The following is a 19,314-nucleotide window of genomic DNA, read 5'->3' on the forward strand; positions in this document are numbered from 1 at the left end:
GTTTTGTATTTACGTAGTAATACCGCATAAACAGTCTATAGGGCATTTAGCGTTTAAATAATGTCTTCAAAAGGTAAATGGCAGAGAAATAAGCAATCCAGTCCTGAATTTAAATTCAAAACTAAAATCTGATGAAATCGTTAAATCAGAATATTGAGAGTGGATTGAAGCCCACTATATGTAGGTCTAATTCCTTTTTTCTTAGTGTAATTGAACCAGTAGCATTCAACTGAAAAGAAGAGAAGGATTAGGGACTACGTGATCAAATGAAGCAAATGCTGAAGGAAAGGCTGGTTATTTGAGAAATGTGAAGCTTGTCTCAGTTCACCGAAATGACTTTGGTGCAATTGACTATGTGGTACTTGTACATGAATGTGGTTGAAAAAGAAAGAAATGGACTAAGTCACAGGTTCCAATTTCACTTCATCCAGAATTCACTTTACTATCAACTTGATTTATTGAAAAATTGTTCAAATGTTTAAAAATATGTGTATTTTGAGCTCAAATGATGCTATATTTTGTATGATATTATTTCTTTGTTAACGAGTTAAGTACCTTTGTCAGTGTCAGTAAAAATGCAGGAAGTGCAGGAAACATAAAGTTAGATCGTGAGGGAATTTGAAGCAGGATGACACCATATGGAAGAACAAGAATGTCATCTGCCTTGTTCTAGATACATTTCTTTCACAAATGCTGCTAGAGATGCCATTCACCATCCTGGCAACACGGATGCCTCATGTTGAGCTCTCTGTCAAAGGAAATTCTCACTTATGGGCTGTTAAAAATGTCTCCCCTAGCAACCTGTGCTATGTGTTCTTTTTTTTTTTTTTTGAAACCTAAGTGCAGGATTTGTGACATAGTGCTTCTTGAATTAGATGCCTTGTGCTCTATTCTCACCTCCTCTCCACTTAGAGTAGAGCTCTGTAAGCTCTGTGATCTATAGAAATTAGATTTACTTCTCTTTGCCTTGGTTTTCTCATCTGTAAATTAGGAATGATAGTAACTGTCTCATAGCCCTTTTTTAAGGACTAAATGTACAGGAACACATGTAGCAGAGTACCCGTTCTTAGTAAGGGCTTAAATGAAAATTGATATCGTTAGGATTGCTTTTATTCTTTTTATATAATGGGTTGGATTGTTAAAAACTGTACAATCTTGGTTTAAGCCTGGATATGGTCTCTCTCAGAACCCGATACACTTCTGTTAATGTCAGCCCATCCTTCCAACCTGACAATTTACTTTGGATCCCGATGTTGTTTTACAGTTTTTAGCTATATGAGATCTGCAAATATGACAGTATTGCCTTTACATCTTCATACAAGTCATTCATAATAATGTTCAGCGAGACATGACTGAGTACAGAACTCTTTGGCACACCAACAGGGGTCTCCTTGCCAGGGCAAAACTGATCCACTAATCTCACACTTTTTATACAGTGGTTCAACCAGCTTTACATCTGCTTAACCAGATTATCATTCCACTCACACATCTCTGTCTTGTGTATGAGAATATCATCACAGATACTCTGTAGTGACTTTCAGAAGTACACTTTTATAAAACTAACAATGCCTTTCTCCAAATCACCTCCTTTTTTTTAAGACTTTTTTCTTTTTTTGTTGTTTTCTATTGAATTTGTTAGAATATTGCTTCTGTTTTGTTTTGGTTTTTTGGCCCCAAGGCATGTGTGATCTTAGCTCCCTGACCAGGAATTGGAGTTCCCTCACCCCCTGCACTGGAAAGCAAAGTTTTAACCACTGGACCACCAAGGAAGTCCCCTCCAAATCACCTCTTAAGTTTTGTATAGGCAAGCTGAGGCTTACTCAGTTATTTCACTCGTATGTCTATATCCCCCACATACAAAGAACAAAGGAGGCTGAACCAGTGTAATAAATCATTTTATTATCATTATTATAACTTGACTTTCATGCCTTCCCAAATGTTTTAAAAACCATTTTTAATTTCTAGGATACACATGAAATATATCTGTGTATCTCTGTTTTGCAGTTGCCCCTGCAATCATGTATAATTATATCTCTAAATAATCTACCTTAAATAAACCCCATAAATGAAAATCCTCTTCCTGAATTTGTGTGATGATACCGATCCTTAAACTCCAAATCACACAGTTAGTAAGGAGAAATTGCTGGAGGGAACAACAGCAGCAAAAATTCATACCTCTAATTTTCCCATCAACCGTCACTCTAGGTCCCCAGGAACACCAGGCTTAATGTACTCAAAGACTTTCATCCTGTCATTGTCTCCTCTCTCCTTTCTTCCTCCTCTCCTCATACACTAAGCACTCTCTTCTTGAATGGGCAACCACTTAGTCACGTAAACAGCTTGTGAAGCTGATGGCTCTTTGGTGTCAGTGAATATGAAATCTTAATAACCTCAAAGGGCAATTAAGAAATCTCCGCTGTCTTTGTGTGATATATAATACTTTCACCTCCTCTGCACCCTACTCACTCCACGACAATAGTTAACGAATGCCTGGTACATAGAAAGACTTATAATGATGGGAAGATGATTCAGTTGAAACCAAGAAACTGGAATTTTAATACTGAGACTAAATAGATTCTAAGTTACATTGAAAAAGTTCCTTCTCTGTGTCTCAGAATTCTCTTTTTATACAATGGAAAGCTGGAACCATATTAGTGATGATATATTAATCAATGGAAACAAACACCTTTATTTTTATTTTGATCATCAGCATCTGTATAAAGTGGCAGAACTATATTCTGAAGCTTAAGAACGGTGGAGCAATAGGCATTGCTTTCAATAATTAATGCTTGTACGTTAATTAATCACTTTACTGTGCTTCATGATGTCTTTCATAATGAATATATTCCTTTTCCTGGCTCACCTGTACTTCTTTAAGCTCAGTCATGTTTCTGACTTGTATATAACATAGCAACATTTCTTCACATGGAATATGGCTTTGGGGATTACAATCATTGAAATGAATTTCCCACAGGTGCTACATGGTTTGGAAGAAATATCAAGCAACATGCTGTGTTACTTCATTTAAGTGTATTCTTTAAAAATATATTTATATAAAATATATAAAATATATATAATATATATGTATATATATGTTAAGTGTACAACATTATAATTCAGCATCTGAGTACATCTTGAACTAATCATCCCCCAAAGTCTAGTTACCATCGCTCATCATACAATTGACTCCTATCACCCCTTTTGCCCACCTCACATCCTCCTTCCCTTCTGGTAGCCACTGATTGGTTCTTTGTACCTGTGAGTTTATTTTTGTTTTCTTTTGTTTGTTCATTTGCATTTGTTTTTGATTTTAGGTTCCACATATAGATGAAATCATATAATATTTACCTATTTCCTTCTGATTTATTTAACTTAGTATAATTCCTTCAAGGTCCAACCATGGCAAAATGGCAAGATTTCACTTTTTTTAAATAACTTATTAATATTCCATTGTATATGTATACCACATCTTCTTTATCCAGTCATCCAACAATGGACACTTAGTTTGTTTCCATATCTTAGCTATTGTAAATAATTCTGTGGTGAATGTAGGGACACATATATCTTTTTGAACTAGTTTTCATATTCTTTGGATAAATCCCAAGAAGTGGAATAGCTGGATCATATGGTAGTTCTATTCTTAACTTTTTGAGGAATCTCTTTACTGTTTGCTGTAGTAGTTACACCAATTTATAATTCCACCAGCAGTGTGAGCATTCTTTTTTCTCCATGTCCTCTCCAACACTTGTTATTTTTTTGTCTTTTGATAATAGCCATTCTCATAGGTGTAAGGTGATATCTCATGATTTTGATTTGCATTTCCCTAGTAATCTGAGATGTTGAACATCTTTTCATGTGCCTCTTGGATGAGTATATGTCTTCTCTGGAAACATGTCTATTCAGGTCCTCTGCCCATTTTTTAATTGGATTGGTTTTGTTGTTGAGTTTTAGAGTTCTTTATATATTTTGGATTTTAATTCCTTATCAGATGTATGATTGGCAAATATATCCTCCCATTCAGTAGGTTTCCTTTTCATTTTGATGGTGGTTTCCTTTACTGTGCAGAAGATTTCTAGTTTGATGGAGTCCCATCTGTTTATTTTTGCTTTTGTTTCCCTTTCCTTTGGAATCAGAAACACAGAAACATTCCTAACACTGATGTCATGAAGGTTTTCATCTAGGAATTTCTGTGGTTTCAGGTCTTAAATTTAAGTCTTTAATCCATTTTGAGTTAATTTTTGTAAGTGATGTAAGATAGTGGTCTAGGTTTGTTTGTTTGTTAATGTGGCCATCCAAATTTTCCCAGCACCATTTATTGACAAGACTGTTCTTTTTCATTGTTTTGTTCCTTTATCATAGATTAATTGTTGTACATGGGTGAGTTTATTTCTGGGCTCTTAATTCTGTGTTGAGCTGTGTGTCAATACCATACTGTTTTGATTAATGTAGCTTTGTGGTATAGTTTAAAATGAGAGAGCATGATACCTCCAGCTTTGTTCTTCTTTCTTAACTTTTGCGGGAAAGCTAGGGGGCCTGCTGTTTGGAGGCTTTTGTGGTTCCATACAAATTTTAGAATTATTTGTTCTATGTTTTTGAAATATGCCATTGGCATTTTGATGGGGATTGTATTGAATCTAGATTGCTTTGGACAGTATGGACATTTTAACAATATTATTTCTTTTAATCCATGAGCACAGAATATCTCTATTTTTTTGTGTCTTCAGTTTCTTTCATTACTGTTGTGTAGCTTTCAATGTATAGGTCTTTCACTTCCTTGATTAAATTTACTCCTAGGTATTTTATTCTTTTTGATGCAGTTATAAATGGAGTTGTAAATTTCTTGCTGATAGTTCATTATTAGTCCATTAGTCCACAGATTTTTGTGTATTGATTTTTATATCCTATATACTGAATTATTTATTAGTTCTAACAGTTTTTTGGTAGAGTCTTTAGGGTTTTCTATATATTGTATCATGTCATCTGCTAATATTGATGGTTTTACTTCTTCCTTTCCAATTTGGGTTCCTTTTGTTTCTTTTTCTTGCCTAATTGCTGTGGCTAGGGCTTCCAATACTATGTTGAATAAAAATGGCAAGAGTGAGTATATTTGTCTCGTTCCTGATCTTAGAGGAAAATCTTTAAGCTTTTCACTGTTGAGAATGATGTTTGCTATGGGTTTGTCATGTATGGCCTTTATTATGTTGAGACACGTTCCCTCTGTACACTGTTGTTGAGACTTTTTATCATAAATGGATGGTTAATTTTAAGTGCTTTTTCTGCATCTATTGAGATGGTTTTATGATTTCTATCCTTTATTTTGTTAATGTAGTACATCACATTGATTTTTTGGATGTGGAACCATCCTTGCATTTCCAGAATAAATCCCACTTGATTGTGGTTTATGATCCTTTTAATGTATTGTTGAATTTAGTTTGCTGATATTATGTTGAGGATTTTACATCTATGTTATCAGGGATCTTAATCTGTAATTTTCTTTTTATGTGCTGTCTTTGTCTGGTTTTGGTATCAGGGTAATCCTGGCCCTGTAAAATGTGTTTGGAAGCATTCCCTCTCCTTCAGGTTTTTGGAAGAGTTTGAGAAGCATAGATATCAAGTCATCTTTGAAGGTTTGGAAGAGTTCACCGGGGAAGCCATCTGGTCCTGGACTTTTATATTGTTGGGAGGTTTCTAATTACCGATTCAATCTCCTCACCAGTTATCAGTCTCTTTGAGTTTTCTATTTCTTCATAATTCAGTCTTGGTACATTGCATGTTTCTAGAAATTTCTTTGTGGTTGTCAAATTTGTTGGCACGTAATTGTTCACAGTATTCTCTTATGATCCTTTGCATTTATGTGGTACAAGTTGTGACTTCTTCTCTTTCATTTCCTAGTTTTTTTAAGTTTATTTAAGTTTATTAAGCCGTCTATCTTTTTTTCTAGGTTAGTCTAGCTAAGGCTTGTCCATTTGTTTATCATCTCAGAGAATCAGCTCTTAGTTTCATTGATTTTTTTCTATTGTCTGTTTAGTCTCTATTTTATTTATTTCTGCTCTGATCTTTATTATTTCCTTTTGTTCTTTTTCTAGTTCATTTAAGTATAAATTTAGATTGCTTATATGAGATTTTTCTTGCTTCTTCAGGTAGGCATGGTGACTGTGAACTTTCCCCTTAGAATTGCTTTTACTGCATTCTATATATTTTGGTATGTCATATTTCAGTTTTCATTCATCTGTAGGTATTTTTTGACTTTTCCTTTGATTTCTTCAATGACCCACTTGTTTAGCAGCATGTTGTTTAATCTTCATGTTTATATGATTTTTCCAGCTTTCTTCTTATAATTGATGTCTAGTTTTATACCACTGTGATTGGAAAAGATGCTAGAATTTATTGAGGCATGTCTTATGGCCTAACATGTGATCTATCCTGGAGAATGTTCCATGTGACGTTGGGAAGAATGTGTATTCTGCTGCTTTTGGTGGAATATTCTCCCTATATATATCTCTTGTTCATCTAGTCTAATGTATCTTTTCAGGCCAATGTTTCCTTATTGATTTTCCGTCTGGATGATCTATATATTGTTATAGGTGGGATGTTAAAGTCCCCTACTATTATTGTATTGCTTTCAATCTCTCCCAATAAGTCCATTAATATTTGATTTATATATTTTGGTGCTCAAATGTTGGTTGCATATATATTTATAAATGATGTAGCTTCTTGCTGAGTTGACCCCTTTATCATTATATATTGCCCTTCTTTGTCTTTTATTGCAGTCTTTGTTTTAATGTCTATTTTGTCTGATATGAGGACAGCTATACCAATTTTCTTTTCATTTACATTTGCATGGAATATATTTTTCCATCCCTTCACATTTAGTCTCTGTGTGTCCTTCTTCTGAAGTGCATCTCTTTCATATATAGGCAGCATATATGGGTCTCTTCTTTTTTATCCATTCAGCCACTCTCTATCTTTTGATTGGTGAATTTAGTCCATTTACATTTAAAGTAATTCTTGATAGGTATGTATTTATTGGCATTTTGTTAATTGTTTTGGAGATGTTTGGTAGTTCTCTTTCTCTCTTCTCTTGCGGTTTGCTGGCTTTCTTTAGTGTTATATTTAGATCTCTTCTGCATGTTTACTATAAGTTTTTTCTTTTTTCTTTTTGTGGTTACCATGAAGTTCACATATAACATCCTATGTATATGGCAATTTCTTTTATGTTGATTGCAACTTAACTTTGAATATGTACCAAAGCTTACATTTTTACTTCCCCACCACATTTTATATTTTTGATGACACCTTTTACATCTTTTTATTTTATGCTTTTCTTAATTATTATAATTTTAGTTTCATTTGCTACTTTTGACTTTTAAGCTTCATACTTGCTTTGTAAGTGATCGATCCATTACTTTTACTACATACTTGCCTTTTCCAGTGAGCGTTTTACTTTTGTATGTTTTCTTATTATTAATTAGTGCCTTTTCTTTTCAGTTTAGAAAAGTTCCCTTAACATTTTTTGGTAAGACTGGCTTAATGCTGATGAACTCCTTTAGCTTTTGCTTATTTGTAAAACTCTTAGTCTCTTCTTCAATTCTGAATGATAACCTTGCCAGGTAGAGAATTCTGGCTTGGAAATTTTTCCTTTCAATGCTTTGAATATGTTATGCCACCCTCTCTGGTCTGTAAATTTTCTGCTGAAAATAGCAGTTATTTGCTTTTTAAATTTTGATGTTCATATATTGGGTGCATATATATTTTTAAATATTATAATTTATTGCTGGATTGAGTCCTTTATCATTTATGTAGTGCCCTTCCTCATCTTATATGTGATAAGTAATAATCTTAAAAGCAGCATTACATATTACATATAATTGTTTTCTCTTGCTGCCTTTAAGATGGATAAATTAGGAGTTCGGGGTTAACAGATACTACTATATATACAATAAACAACAAAGACCCACTGTATAGGACAGGGAGGTATATTCAATATCTTCAATAACCTATAATGGAAAAGAATCTTAAAAAGAAATATATATATATAATACATATACGAATGTATTATATATATATAACTGAATGACTTTGCTGTATACCTGAAACTAAAACAACATAGTAAATCAACTATATTTCAGTAAAAATAAATACCAATGCACTATTAAAAAAAAGATTCTCTCTTTATTCTTAACTTTTGCCATTTTAATTTTAATGTGCCTTGTTGTGGTTCTTTTTGAGTTCATCTTGTTTGGGACTCTGTGCTTCCTGGACCTGGATGTCTGTTTCCTTCCTCAGATTAAGAAAGTTTTCTTGCCATTATTTCTTCAAATAATTTTTCTGGCCCTTTCTCTTTCTTTTCCTTCTGAGACCACTATAATGCAAATTTATGCCACTTCATATTGTCTCAAAGGTCCCTTAAGTTATCATTACTTAAAAAAAGGTTTGTTTTTTTTTTTTTTTTCCTTATTTTGCTGCTCTATCCAGGTGATTTTCACTGCTTTTTCTTCTACTTTGCTGATTCATTCTTGTACCTCATCTAGTGTGCTGTTGAACCCTGCAAGTGTACCTTTCAGTTCAGTTATAAATTCTGTGTGGTACTTTCCTATATTTTCTCTATCTTGAAGTTCTCGCTTTGTTCATCCATTTGTTTCCTGAGTTCAGTGAGCATCTTTATGACTGTTACTTTGAACTGTTTATTGGGTAGGTTGCTTATCTCCATTTCATTAAAATCTTTTCTCTCAGATTTGCCTTGTTCTTTGGTTTGGAACATATTCCACGTTCTCCTCATTTGGCCATATTAGCTACCATAGACTTTAAGCAATAGAAATACTAGTGAATCAATTTTATTTTATCGTTTTTCTCTTTTTTATGAGTGCTTAGCATTATATTGGCATGTGAGCAATCACTCTTGTATGCTTGTAAAGCACAGCATTGAGTTATGGAAGGGGCCATTCAGATATTACCTGGCCTAGTTCCCTGACAGAAAGGATGTAGCCAGATTATCTCCCTGGAATAAAAGGAAGATTTGCCCAGTTACTGTGGTACTGTGGAAACTTGGGGAATGAAAAATTCTAAGTATATCCGAGGACAAATGAAAATGCAGTGGTGGTGAGGACACAGGGAGGAAAGGGGAGGTGGGGGTGTAGTGAGAGAGTAGCACTGACATATATACACGACCAAATGTAAAATAGGTAGCTAGTGGGAACCTGCTGCATAGCACAGGGAGATCAGCTGGGTGCTTTGTGATGACCTAGAGGGGTGAATATGGAGTGGGGGGAGGGAGGCTAAGAGGGAGGGGATATGGGGATATATGTATACATATAGCTGATTCGCTTTGTTGTACAGCAGAAACTAACACAACATTGTAAAGCAATTACACTCCAATAAAGATGCATAAAGATATACAGTGGTGGAAATAGGTAGTGTCTACGCATGAATCCCCTGGACCTGCATTCTCTCTGTGAACATTATTCCTCTAATGAGAAATTGAATTTTAAAATGCCACCAGGATGATGTCTAAATAAGAATCAAGCCAAGATTTTCCCTATTTGCATCAATATATTCAAACAAGATTTTCCCTGCAGTTTTTCCAGGGAGAAAAACTCATATGTGAAAATCAAGCACAGATATCTTCAGCTTCTGCAATAAATGTATTTTCTCCAGTGAATCAAGCAACTGAAATCAAATGTTCTAATCACAGTACTCTTAAAATCATAACAGGTATCCTGATAGAGGTGAAGAAACAAAAATAGCCTAGGTCAGAAAGTAAGTATGCTCGTGAGTTTTAACATAATCTTTTTTTCTCATTTCAACATGTTTCAGGGAAATCCCAGAAGTTGAAAATCAGTGATGCTATGGTAGTTAAGAAGGACCGAGAGTTGTGGGGACATTTGGAGGGCAAACATGCTGCTTTTTACTTGCAAAACTATGATGTTCAAGCCACAAGATGGAATGTGTATAATAGAAACCTAATAATATAGTAGGAAGCGTTTCCTTTCAGCAGAAAGAGAGGAACATACAAAAGGAACAGATGGTGATAAGTTTGTGGTAATAGGGCGAAGCACTAAATAGTCTTTGACAGAGCTTGCCCCTAGATAAAATGGCAGTGGCGGGGCTTAAATCATTTTCTCCATTGCTCATTGACTTTCTTTGCCTGCTAATAAGTCTTCAGAGAGTGAATTTAGTTTGCAGCATGACTTTGCCTTCCTCTGTTAATGTTACATGTCCTGTGCTGAATTTGTTTAACCCTATGACCCCAATTTTGGTTTCAGGACCCTCTTTTCAATCTTTTCCTGTCTTAAAATGAAACTCTGTAGAGAGCAACTATTGCCCTGACATATTCTCTTTTAAAATCTTGCGTAATATCCAGAGAAACCTGGAGACAGACGCGGTTCTCAGCCTTAACCACACAGCAGAGCCAGTTGGGGAACTGTTTTCTTTCCTTTAACTGTTGGTGCTCTGTCTCTACCCCAAAGCAATTAAATCTCTAGAAATCTCTAGATTTTTCTCTAGCCTGAACAGTCTGGACATAGGTATGTTTTCAAAATGTTCTCCAGAAATGTGGATGCTTAATAGGGTTGATAACCTCTGCATTGAAGTCTTCACAAATAGGAAGCTTTTCATACAAACTCTTGTAACTGACCATTTGATGCCCTGCTGAGAAAAGAAGGAATTTAGCTGAATTGGAAGTCCTTTTTTCCTGGTGCTACAGGACCTTGGGCTTATTTTATCATAGTACTTATCCTATTTTATCATAATTATTGCTTTCTTTGTCTCTCTCTCCCACTCATAGAGATCAGAGATTAGATTTTAATATCTCTGTCTTTCATGTTCCTAGCCTTTACATAATATGTTGCTAAAAACCAACTCCTAAAAGGCAGGGCTAGGGATTTTTTTAATATATATTTTTTTCTTTCAAGTTCCTAGCCTTTGCATAAGTGATTGATAGTACGTGATTGAAAAATAGTGGAGCTCAATTTTTTTTAACTGAAATTAAGTTGTTAAAAGCAACAAGTTAGATCAGTTCTTCACAATTTTCAATCATTCTTGTGTCCTCTTTACAATTTGGGGAAACAGTGTTGAATAAAATAAAGTTATTTTGATGTAGTTCCTCAGTATTGTATTGCAGATTTTTCTGCAGCCAGCCAAGCTCTATGGTAAGCCACAAATGGGCTCAAGAAAGGATAACTTTTAATCTATGTTTCTGTCTTTACATAGATAAAATAGGACAGTAAAATTTGTAATCTCTTTAAATGATGAAATTGAAACAAAAATGCTTTTAGAATCATATTTTGTCTTAGTTTCTCTCAAATAAAACCCAATCATTAAAACAAAAGCAGCCCATTAATCCAGCACTGTCTCCTTCCTCTGACTTGTCTTGTCTAATGAGCATTTCACTGCCCCATTCTTTCCTTCTCCTGATCTTAGGAGCCAAGGCCCAACTCCACCCCTCCCTTGTCTTATATCGTACCCCAGCCTTGGGACTCTGAGGAAAAAGTCATTTTAGCCCCAGTGAGAAATTATATATACCTTCACAAGGAGACAAAAGCCTCTGCATCCTCCCCACCCAACCACCCTGTAGAAATGCAAACTACTCTTTGTTGGGCCTGTCTGCACATCTCCATATTAATAAGCTTTTGCAATTTCATTGCTTTTCAATTGTATTAGGTGCATTTCAACTGATTTAAAGCTTACTGGGTGGGGGTAAGGAAAGGCTGGACTTTGTTCATCAAATCCTTGTAGTCTTGTTTGAAGGATACACTAAGGGTCCCAGATGAAGATAGAGTAAGAGGTCTTTCTAGGAGCCTTCTAGCCTTTCAGTGATGGGCCGGTATGAGGGAGGAGACTTCAGTGGTTTAAAGAGGGAGGTCTGTGGAGACACTGATATATGTTCACAGTTTTTATTATATATCTGGTTAAAAAAAAAATGGGGGGGGGGGCATTAGAAAGGCCTTTTAAGCCTTGTTATAAACTGTACTCACCTTCCCCATTCACCTCACTCTAGGCTCAATGTAAGATATATTCTATTTATTATAAAACATTTCATCCTAATAAACTTTTAAAATTATTCCGTAGTATTTCAGTTTAATTCATCTTAAAGTTTTTCCATTCCTACAGAGTAAAGGATCGTTTGTTATCATTTAATAATGTTGATTGAATTCCAGCACCATAATAAGATTTTAAAACAGTTTCTGGGGACTTCCTACGTGGTGCAGTGGTTAAGAATCTGCCTTCCAATGCAGGGGACATGAGTTTGAGCCCTGCTCCAGGAAGATCCCACATGCCACGGAACAACTATGCCCGTGCACCACAACTACTGAGGTGTGAGCCCATGTGCCACAACTACTGAAGCCCACACGCCTAGAGCCCATGCTCTGCAATGAAGAGTAGCCCCTGCTCACCATAACTAAAGAAAGCCTGTGTGCAGCAATGAAGACCCAGTGCAGCCAATAAATAAATTAATTAATTTTTTAAAAAACAGTTTCTGTCCAAAACATGCCTACATTTACCTATGGAAACCACTATGTAAATAAGTAATTTCAATATTATATGTTATGTGCTGTAGTACAGGTACATACAAAATGTTTAAGGGCAGTATGCCTTAGAAATGTTAGGATAAATTGCCAAGAATCATTAGAATCATACTTCCCCAACTGACTGCTCTATTATTAATTTAGTCAACAGTTTATAATCATTCCGTTATTGTTCCTCTGAGATTTTTAATTCACTGAAAATGTACTTGCCTTGAATACACTGAAACAGATTAAATGTCTCTGGTATATTTTCTGTTGCTTTAGAATATTTCTTAAGCAGATGCATTCGGACATCATTAGCTCCCATAGATTTTGTGAACCAGGGGTTTTCTGCTTCCAGCCCTGCCAAGCCTCCTGTGCCATTTATGTAATTATATCAAGTGAAAGCCATGAATCACAAAGTAATGAGAGAGAGCTGTATTGCAAGACCAACGTAACATCTGTTAAATCAGAACATTAATTTCAGGAACACAGAGATTTTGGGAAAACCATAAAGGGGTTTGCAAATTGTTTGAGGAGCCACACTCTAAATGTTTCCCGAAGTGTTAGTTCCAGACTGGCCCCTGTACACGGAGGGCAAGGAGAAACCGAAGAAAGAGCCAGGCCACTCCGGATGGGTAGGTGGCAGGTTTAATAAGCAAGGAAACGTACTTGTGAGGTTTTTCTTGGATGGCCACAAGATGAATAGATCATCGCACCTGCCCAGAGGAATCTTAAAAGTTTATAAAGAGACCTTAACCAGGTTCAGTCATGCATTCAGACCAGATGGTCTCAACAGCACCTTACTCTCAAGGCTCTGTCCTTGGAACAGCTCCCACGTAGGGACAGTAGGCAAAGTGTACCTTCCAAGGACAGGGGTGGGGGCGGGGAGCCTCCGATTGCCCAGGTCCAGCTCGAGGGTCAACCAGAGGCCACATCCTCTTGATTACCTGTTCCACCAAGGAGGTAGCTACCCTTTCTATGTATTTGTCTTTTGGGAGTCATGTGGGTCCTGCAAATTAGAATGCCCAGAAATGATTTCTTAAGTCTAGATTATGTTTGTGTTTGTTAATAACTGTTGAACCCGATGTGCTTCCTCCTGTACGTGTGTGTCATGGTGATAGAGCAGGGTCCCTCTCTGCCACAGGTTATCAGCACCTTGCAGAGCGAGAGCACCAAGAGAGAAGGATAGCTCTTCTCCACGAAACTGATATAAAATGAAAGGAAAACCAAACCCAGGTCTTTCAGTCCATCTCCCAGATTATAGGAAACTATCTCATTAGCGATTAAAACAGCAGCTGATCATGCCTTGGAGCTGGTTGACCAGTTTAATTATCTTGGAATCTGGCTGGAGTCCTCTTCTTTTAGCCAACAGGGGGATTTCATTCTCTCCAAACTCACCCCAGAGCAAAAAAATTTCAAATGGTCCTGAAAAGCAAGTGTTGTTGCCCTGCTGTGGGTTTTTAGACTGGGTACGCTATTGTTTTAGCAGTAATAATAAGTATTATGCAGCTGACTTTGTGATTCATACTGCAGTGGCATCATAAATTTACTCACACTATACTCAGATGTGCCAGGAAAATATAGTGCCATTATTCTGTACAACGACTCTTATCTCTTTCACTAGCCTCTAGGGAGTAGAAAGTGGTGACGTACTAACGTTCGTCCAAACGTTGCCTGAGCCAGTAATTTGTTTCTCTAGATTTTACTATTTCTTTTGAAAAATTACTTAGTGTCACCATTTTCTCTTGTTCTGATCCTTCCTAAGATGGTATTTGGGCTGTGGGGGGATTAGGTGATCTAGGATACTGCCAAGTCCTTAGGCACCCTGCTGATCCTTGGGTTTGTGCTGGCAGGCGTCTACAAACGAGTGACCCATCTAGGCCCATGCTGGGCATTCTGCAGGGACCTGTGCTGAATTTAGAGAATGGTGCATCCACTCTCTAACCTCCCCTGTGTGTTTCAAAGCCCAGGGATGATCCCTGACCAGCTCTCATATTCATGTTGTGCTTTCACCGTGTTCTCCAGGGTGGCCCACTGGCTCTCAGTCAGCATGCCTGCCATGTGTGAAGAGCTGTTAGCCTAGCATGGATGCTATGCTTGGCCCTTCCGTCCCACCCTGGTGACTGGATTGAGGCAGCTCCAGACTATGTTCTTTCCATCAGGGAGAGAGTCAAGAATTCCTCTGCTCTTAGTGTTACCGTAAACTTCTGTGACACGCCTGCATCTTCAGCTAAAGGAGCAAGATTACGGCTCAGGAGTCTGACACTCTATCGCCTTTGTCACAGTTTTTTCTGCTTTTTTCCCCCACTATCCCTTAAATGGCAAGAAGCAGGCGTTTCTTTTCTTTTCGCACGTCATTTCTTCCTTCTACCATATGACTGCAAGCGTCATGATATAGTTGCAAAAGGAGGATCTTCTCTACGTTAAAAGAGAAATTCTGTGATCTGTCAATCACTTTTAGGATTAGATGTTCTTGAGAAGAAATTTCAGAAATTCCTTCTCTCTCTCTCTCCCTCCCTCCCTCCATTTCCTCCCTCTTTACACTCTCTCTCTTGCTTGTCAAGGTCTTTTTCTGTTGTTATTAAAAACAATCAAATACCCCTTCTCTGGGAATTTAGAAGGCTGAGGAAATGCTTTTTAAAGGGTAAATTACAGAGCACCAGTATATTTTTACAAATATTATAACCTTTACTTTACTCTACTTTCAATATCCTTTTTTTTTTTTTGGCCACGCTGGGTCTTCATTGCTGCGTGTGGGCTTTCTCTAGTTGCAGCAAGCAGGGACTGCTGTTCATTGCAGTGCGTGGGCTTCTCAGTGCAGTGGCTTCTCTTATTGTAGAGCACGCGATCTAGGTGCACAGTCTCTAGGCGCACGGGCTTCAGTAGTTGTGGTGCATGGGCTCAGTAGTTGTGGTGCACAGGCTTAGTTGCTCCATGGCATGAGGAATCTTCCCGGACCAGGGATCGAACCAGTGTCCCCTGTATTGGCAGGCGGATTCTCAACCACTGCACCACCAGGGAAGTCCCTCAACATCCATCTTAATATCTATATATTAACACCTCAAACTACTGTGCATTTCTCCAGATAGTGTGAACAGCATCTGGGGTGTTTGAACATTTTAAAACTTGATATCACTTTACTTGACAAAATGTACTTGGTATCGTAGAGGAAGAAAAATTTCCCCCTCTGCCCTACTAGGTTCTTCAGCTAAAGCTCAAGAAATTAGACTGATAAAAACAGATTAACAAGAGAAGAACAGAGCTTATTAATGTGTGCTGTGGGCAGACATGTGGAAGAACTCAGTGATGAATAACTCAAAAGGGTGGTTAGAAATTGGGGTTAACATAACATCTGAACAAAGAACAATAAAGTTTTAGAGAAGTGACAAGGCAAAGGAGAAGGGGTTTAGGTTCTTATGGGTAACAAACTGTGGAAAGATAGGCATATGGGGAAGTTAATGGAAGATACGGGTTGTTTCAGTAAGGTTTGCTGTGAAGATTCCTCTCAGTGCTGTCTCTGGGCTTGATAAAAATCCAGTTTTCTCCCATGATTAAGAATCACCCTTCTCCTCCTGATAGAGAGGGAGAGGACAGAGAGGTTTTTTGATGTGTCTCTGTTTCTTTTCAAGTCCCTTTGGCTCAAAATAATCCTTATTCAGAGTATCATATTTTCATCCCGCATTTGGAATTTTAAGTTTCATATATTAAAAATCGTGTTGGTAGCTAGGGAGAGAGATTTGAGGTAGAAGTTTTGAGATAAAGGATCTGTAAAGGATGAGAAAATCATGTACTGGAAAAAGCAGAAAAGAACAAATGGACCACGTTGCTCCATATCTTATCAAATCAGTCTCTCATTCCAGGGAATAGGTCCGTCCAGGTAAACAGTTGTGTCTCATTTCTGGAGGCAGTGATGCAGTTGGGAATAGCGAACCCACCTAAGCTGGGCTTCTATATTGTGTGAGCATTCGGGTATTTCATGAGGTCCATTTCTGTGGAAACAAAAGAAAAACAAAGTTTAATGGTTAGAACAAACTATTAACCCAGTTTTTTACTCCAGAGTCAAATTTTTGTAGATGTTGGGCTTGAAACGTGCTTAGATAGTAGATTAAGAACATGCAGTGGCCATTTGACAAATTTCCTGTTTTGTAATCTGAGTGTCTCTGCTGATGGCATATACATCAGTGTCACAGTCACGGTTATTTTTCAGAGCAGAGCATAGAAGCATCCAGCTTCAGATTCCAGGGCTTTTTAGATTAGTAACAGTGTGGATCCGGACAGTCAGGTTTTAGTTCTCAGCAACTCCATGTCAAGAGGTCGAGAAACATTGGAAACCTTAATTACTGACAAAATTCACAAAAATGCAAGATGTAGTTCACAAAGAGATAAAAGTACCTAAAAGACAGTGAACATCTATTAAGGTAGGCTATAATTTTTCATTGAAACATGGAATTTCTCCCTACCACTTCTTTCAAAGATAATCAAAGTAGGACTCATTTGTTTACAGAATAAGCTTTGTCTCATTAAGCTTGGCCTGATTATTTACATAAGTTTAGCAAGAATATTGATTGACTGTATAGACTTTTTTTTAAAAGTCTGCTTTACTGGAATTTTTAATAAGGGATCTCAGACTAGACTTTTCAAAGCCTCTTGAGGCTAGGAAGTCAAGCTTAGAAGCTGCCATTAGATTTTCCTTCAATATCCATAGATCTGGTGAATTTCTGTCTTCTTGAGATACACAAAATATTTTGTGATTTCTGGGCCTGCCAGAAGGTGACCTTTCTTTCTTACTCACCTGTGAGTTCAGGAACCCTGTAAGCCAGATACCAGACCAGTTTTTTCAAGGAGCTTTGTAAGCACTGGCTTTCTAAAGTCAGCTCACTTTCTTAACGCTGTCTGGTTATATCTGATGCTACGCACATCATCCTCAAATATGACATTCCAGTCAAAGCTTTGGTAATAAAACCAATGTTTTCAATTGTGTCCTGTTGCAAGGAAAACAGATTCTTATTGAACTTATGCAAATAACATCATTACCATGAAAATAAGAATATTCAATAAGAGTTTTCCAAATTTTGGACAGATCAGGTAGGGAAAAAAATCTTTCATGCTTATTTAGAAGAGTATAATCCACCAGTTCGCTGCAAGCCATAGCTAGTGATAGCTTAAGAGAAAAGAGAAAAAAGAGATTCTTTAAATCTGGAAAACAAAACAGCAAAGAACCAGTAATGTTTCAAACAAGAGGTCGTAGGAATTATAATCATCTCATCAGTTCATTCAGTCTCATGTCGTTAATTTTTGTTCTACTTGATCCTCAGCAGTTTTATAGAATCATCAGTTTATCCACTAGATGTCTGGAAATGCTTACCCAGTCCAGTGGCATCTTAAAAAGTTAACAGAAATCCGTACTCCAGAGAACTTGTCAGAGGTTTTTCATGAATCTCTTTGAAGACAAAGCACTTTTGGACTATAGCTGATTGCACATGCTTTCAGAGAAGAATAAAAGTAAAATAATAAAGTGAGTAATGAAAGAATTTAAATGGTTATGGTTAAAGATCTGATGAGAGCTCATTATAATGCAGTTGACAAAGTAATGTAGTTATTTTTTTGATGCACAATATTTTAAGATAATTGGAATTATGACGGATAACATTAAATCAGGCCCTATGGACACACATGAACAGTAAGGACACTGACAAATATCTAGAAATTTCCTAAGATGTTTGAAACACTTGTATTAGTAACATATATTCAGGGCTTCTCTGGTGGCGCAGTGGTTAAGAATCCGCCAGCCAATGCGGGGGACATGAGTTCGAGCTCTGGGCCGGGAAGATCCCACATGCCGAGGAGCAACTAAGCCCAAGCGCCACAACTACTGAGCTCACGAGCCACAACTACTAAAGCCTGTGCTCCAAAACAAGAGAAGCCACCGCAATAAGAAGCCCGAGCACTGCAATGAACACTAGGCCCTGTCCTCCACAACTACAGAAGGCCTGCGTGCAGCAACAAGGACCCAATGCAGCCAATGAATAAATAAATTAATTAATTAAATTAAAAAAATAATAATGGGGAGGGCATTCTTTGAAAAAGGATAACATCTGTTCATAAAAATATAACCTAAATAAGGTTAAACACCACTTCTTGACAGTACTTCCCATATAATTTAATATACCAAATAAACCTAATCAATTTAACATCTCTCTTTGTATAAGATGAAAGAACAAATCCTTTGAGACTTTCTAGGGGCCCTCAGAGAAGTCCCAAAGTTAGTTCAAGGTCAAAGAATTTAATTTTGTCAAAACTTAGAAGTTTGTCAAAAATGTCGAAAGTTTTGAACACTTGATTAAATACAATCATAAATCACTATAAGATAATATGTGTTAATATTTAACAAAAGTGACAATAAAAGAGTTCAAATGTGAATATAGTAAGTGACATATTTGGAAAAAGAAACAAAATAAAACAAAAATAAAATCTTAGCTCTTTCAATATTGAGAAGACTTGGTTTTCTTTTTCTTTTTTTAACCATATTCTTAAATTGAAATGTAGTTAGTTTTACAATGTTGTGTTAGCTTTCGGTGTACAGCAAAGTGATATTAAGTCATATATAGACACATATATTCTGTTTAGATTCTTTTCCACTGTAGGTTATTATAAGACATTGAATACAGTTCCCTGTGCTACACAGTAGGTCCTTGTTGGTTACCTATTTTTTGCATAGTAGTATATATATGTTACTCCCAATTCCTAATTTATCTCCTCCCCAACCCCTACCTACCGTTACTGAGTCTGGTAACCATAAGTTTGTTTT

The sequence above is a fragment of the Hippopotamus amphibius genome, chromosome 8 (genome assembly GCF_030028045.1).
Source record: "Hippopotamus amphibius kiboko isolate mHipAmp2 chromosome 8, mHipAmp2.hap2, whole genome shotgun sequence".
Lineage (NCBI taxonomy): Eukaryota > Metazoa > Chordata > Mammalia > Artiodactyla > Hippopotamidae > Hippopotamus > Hippopotamus amphibius.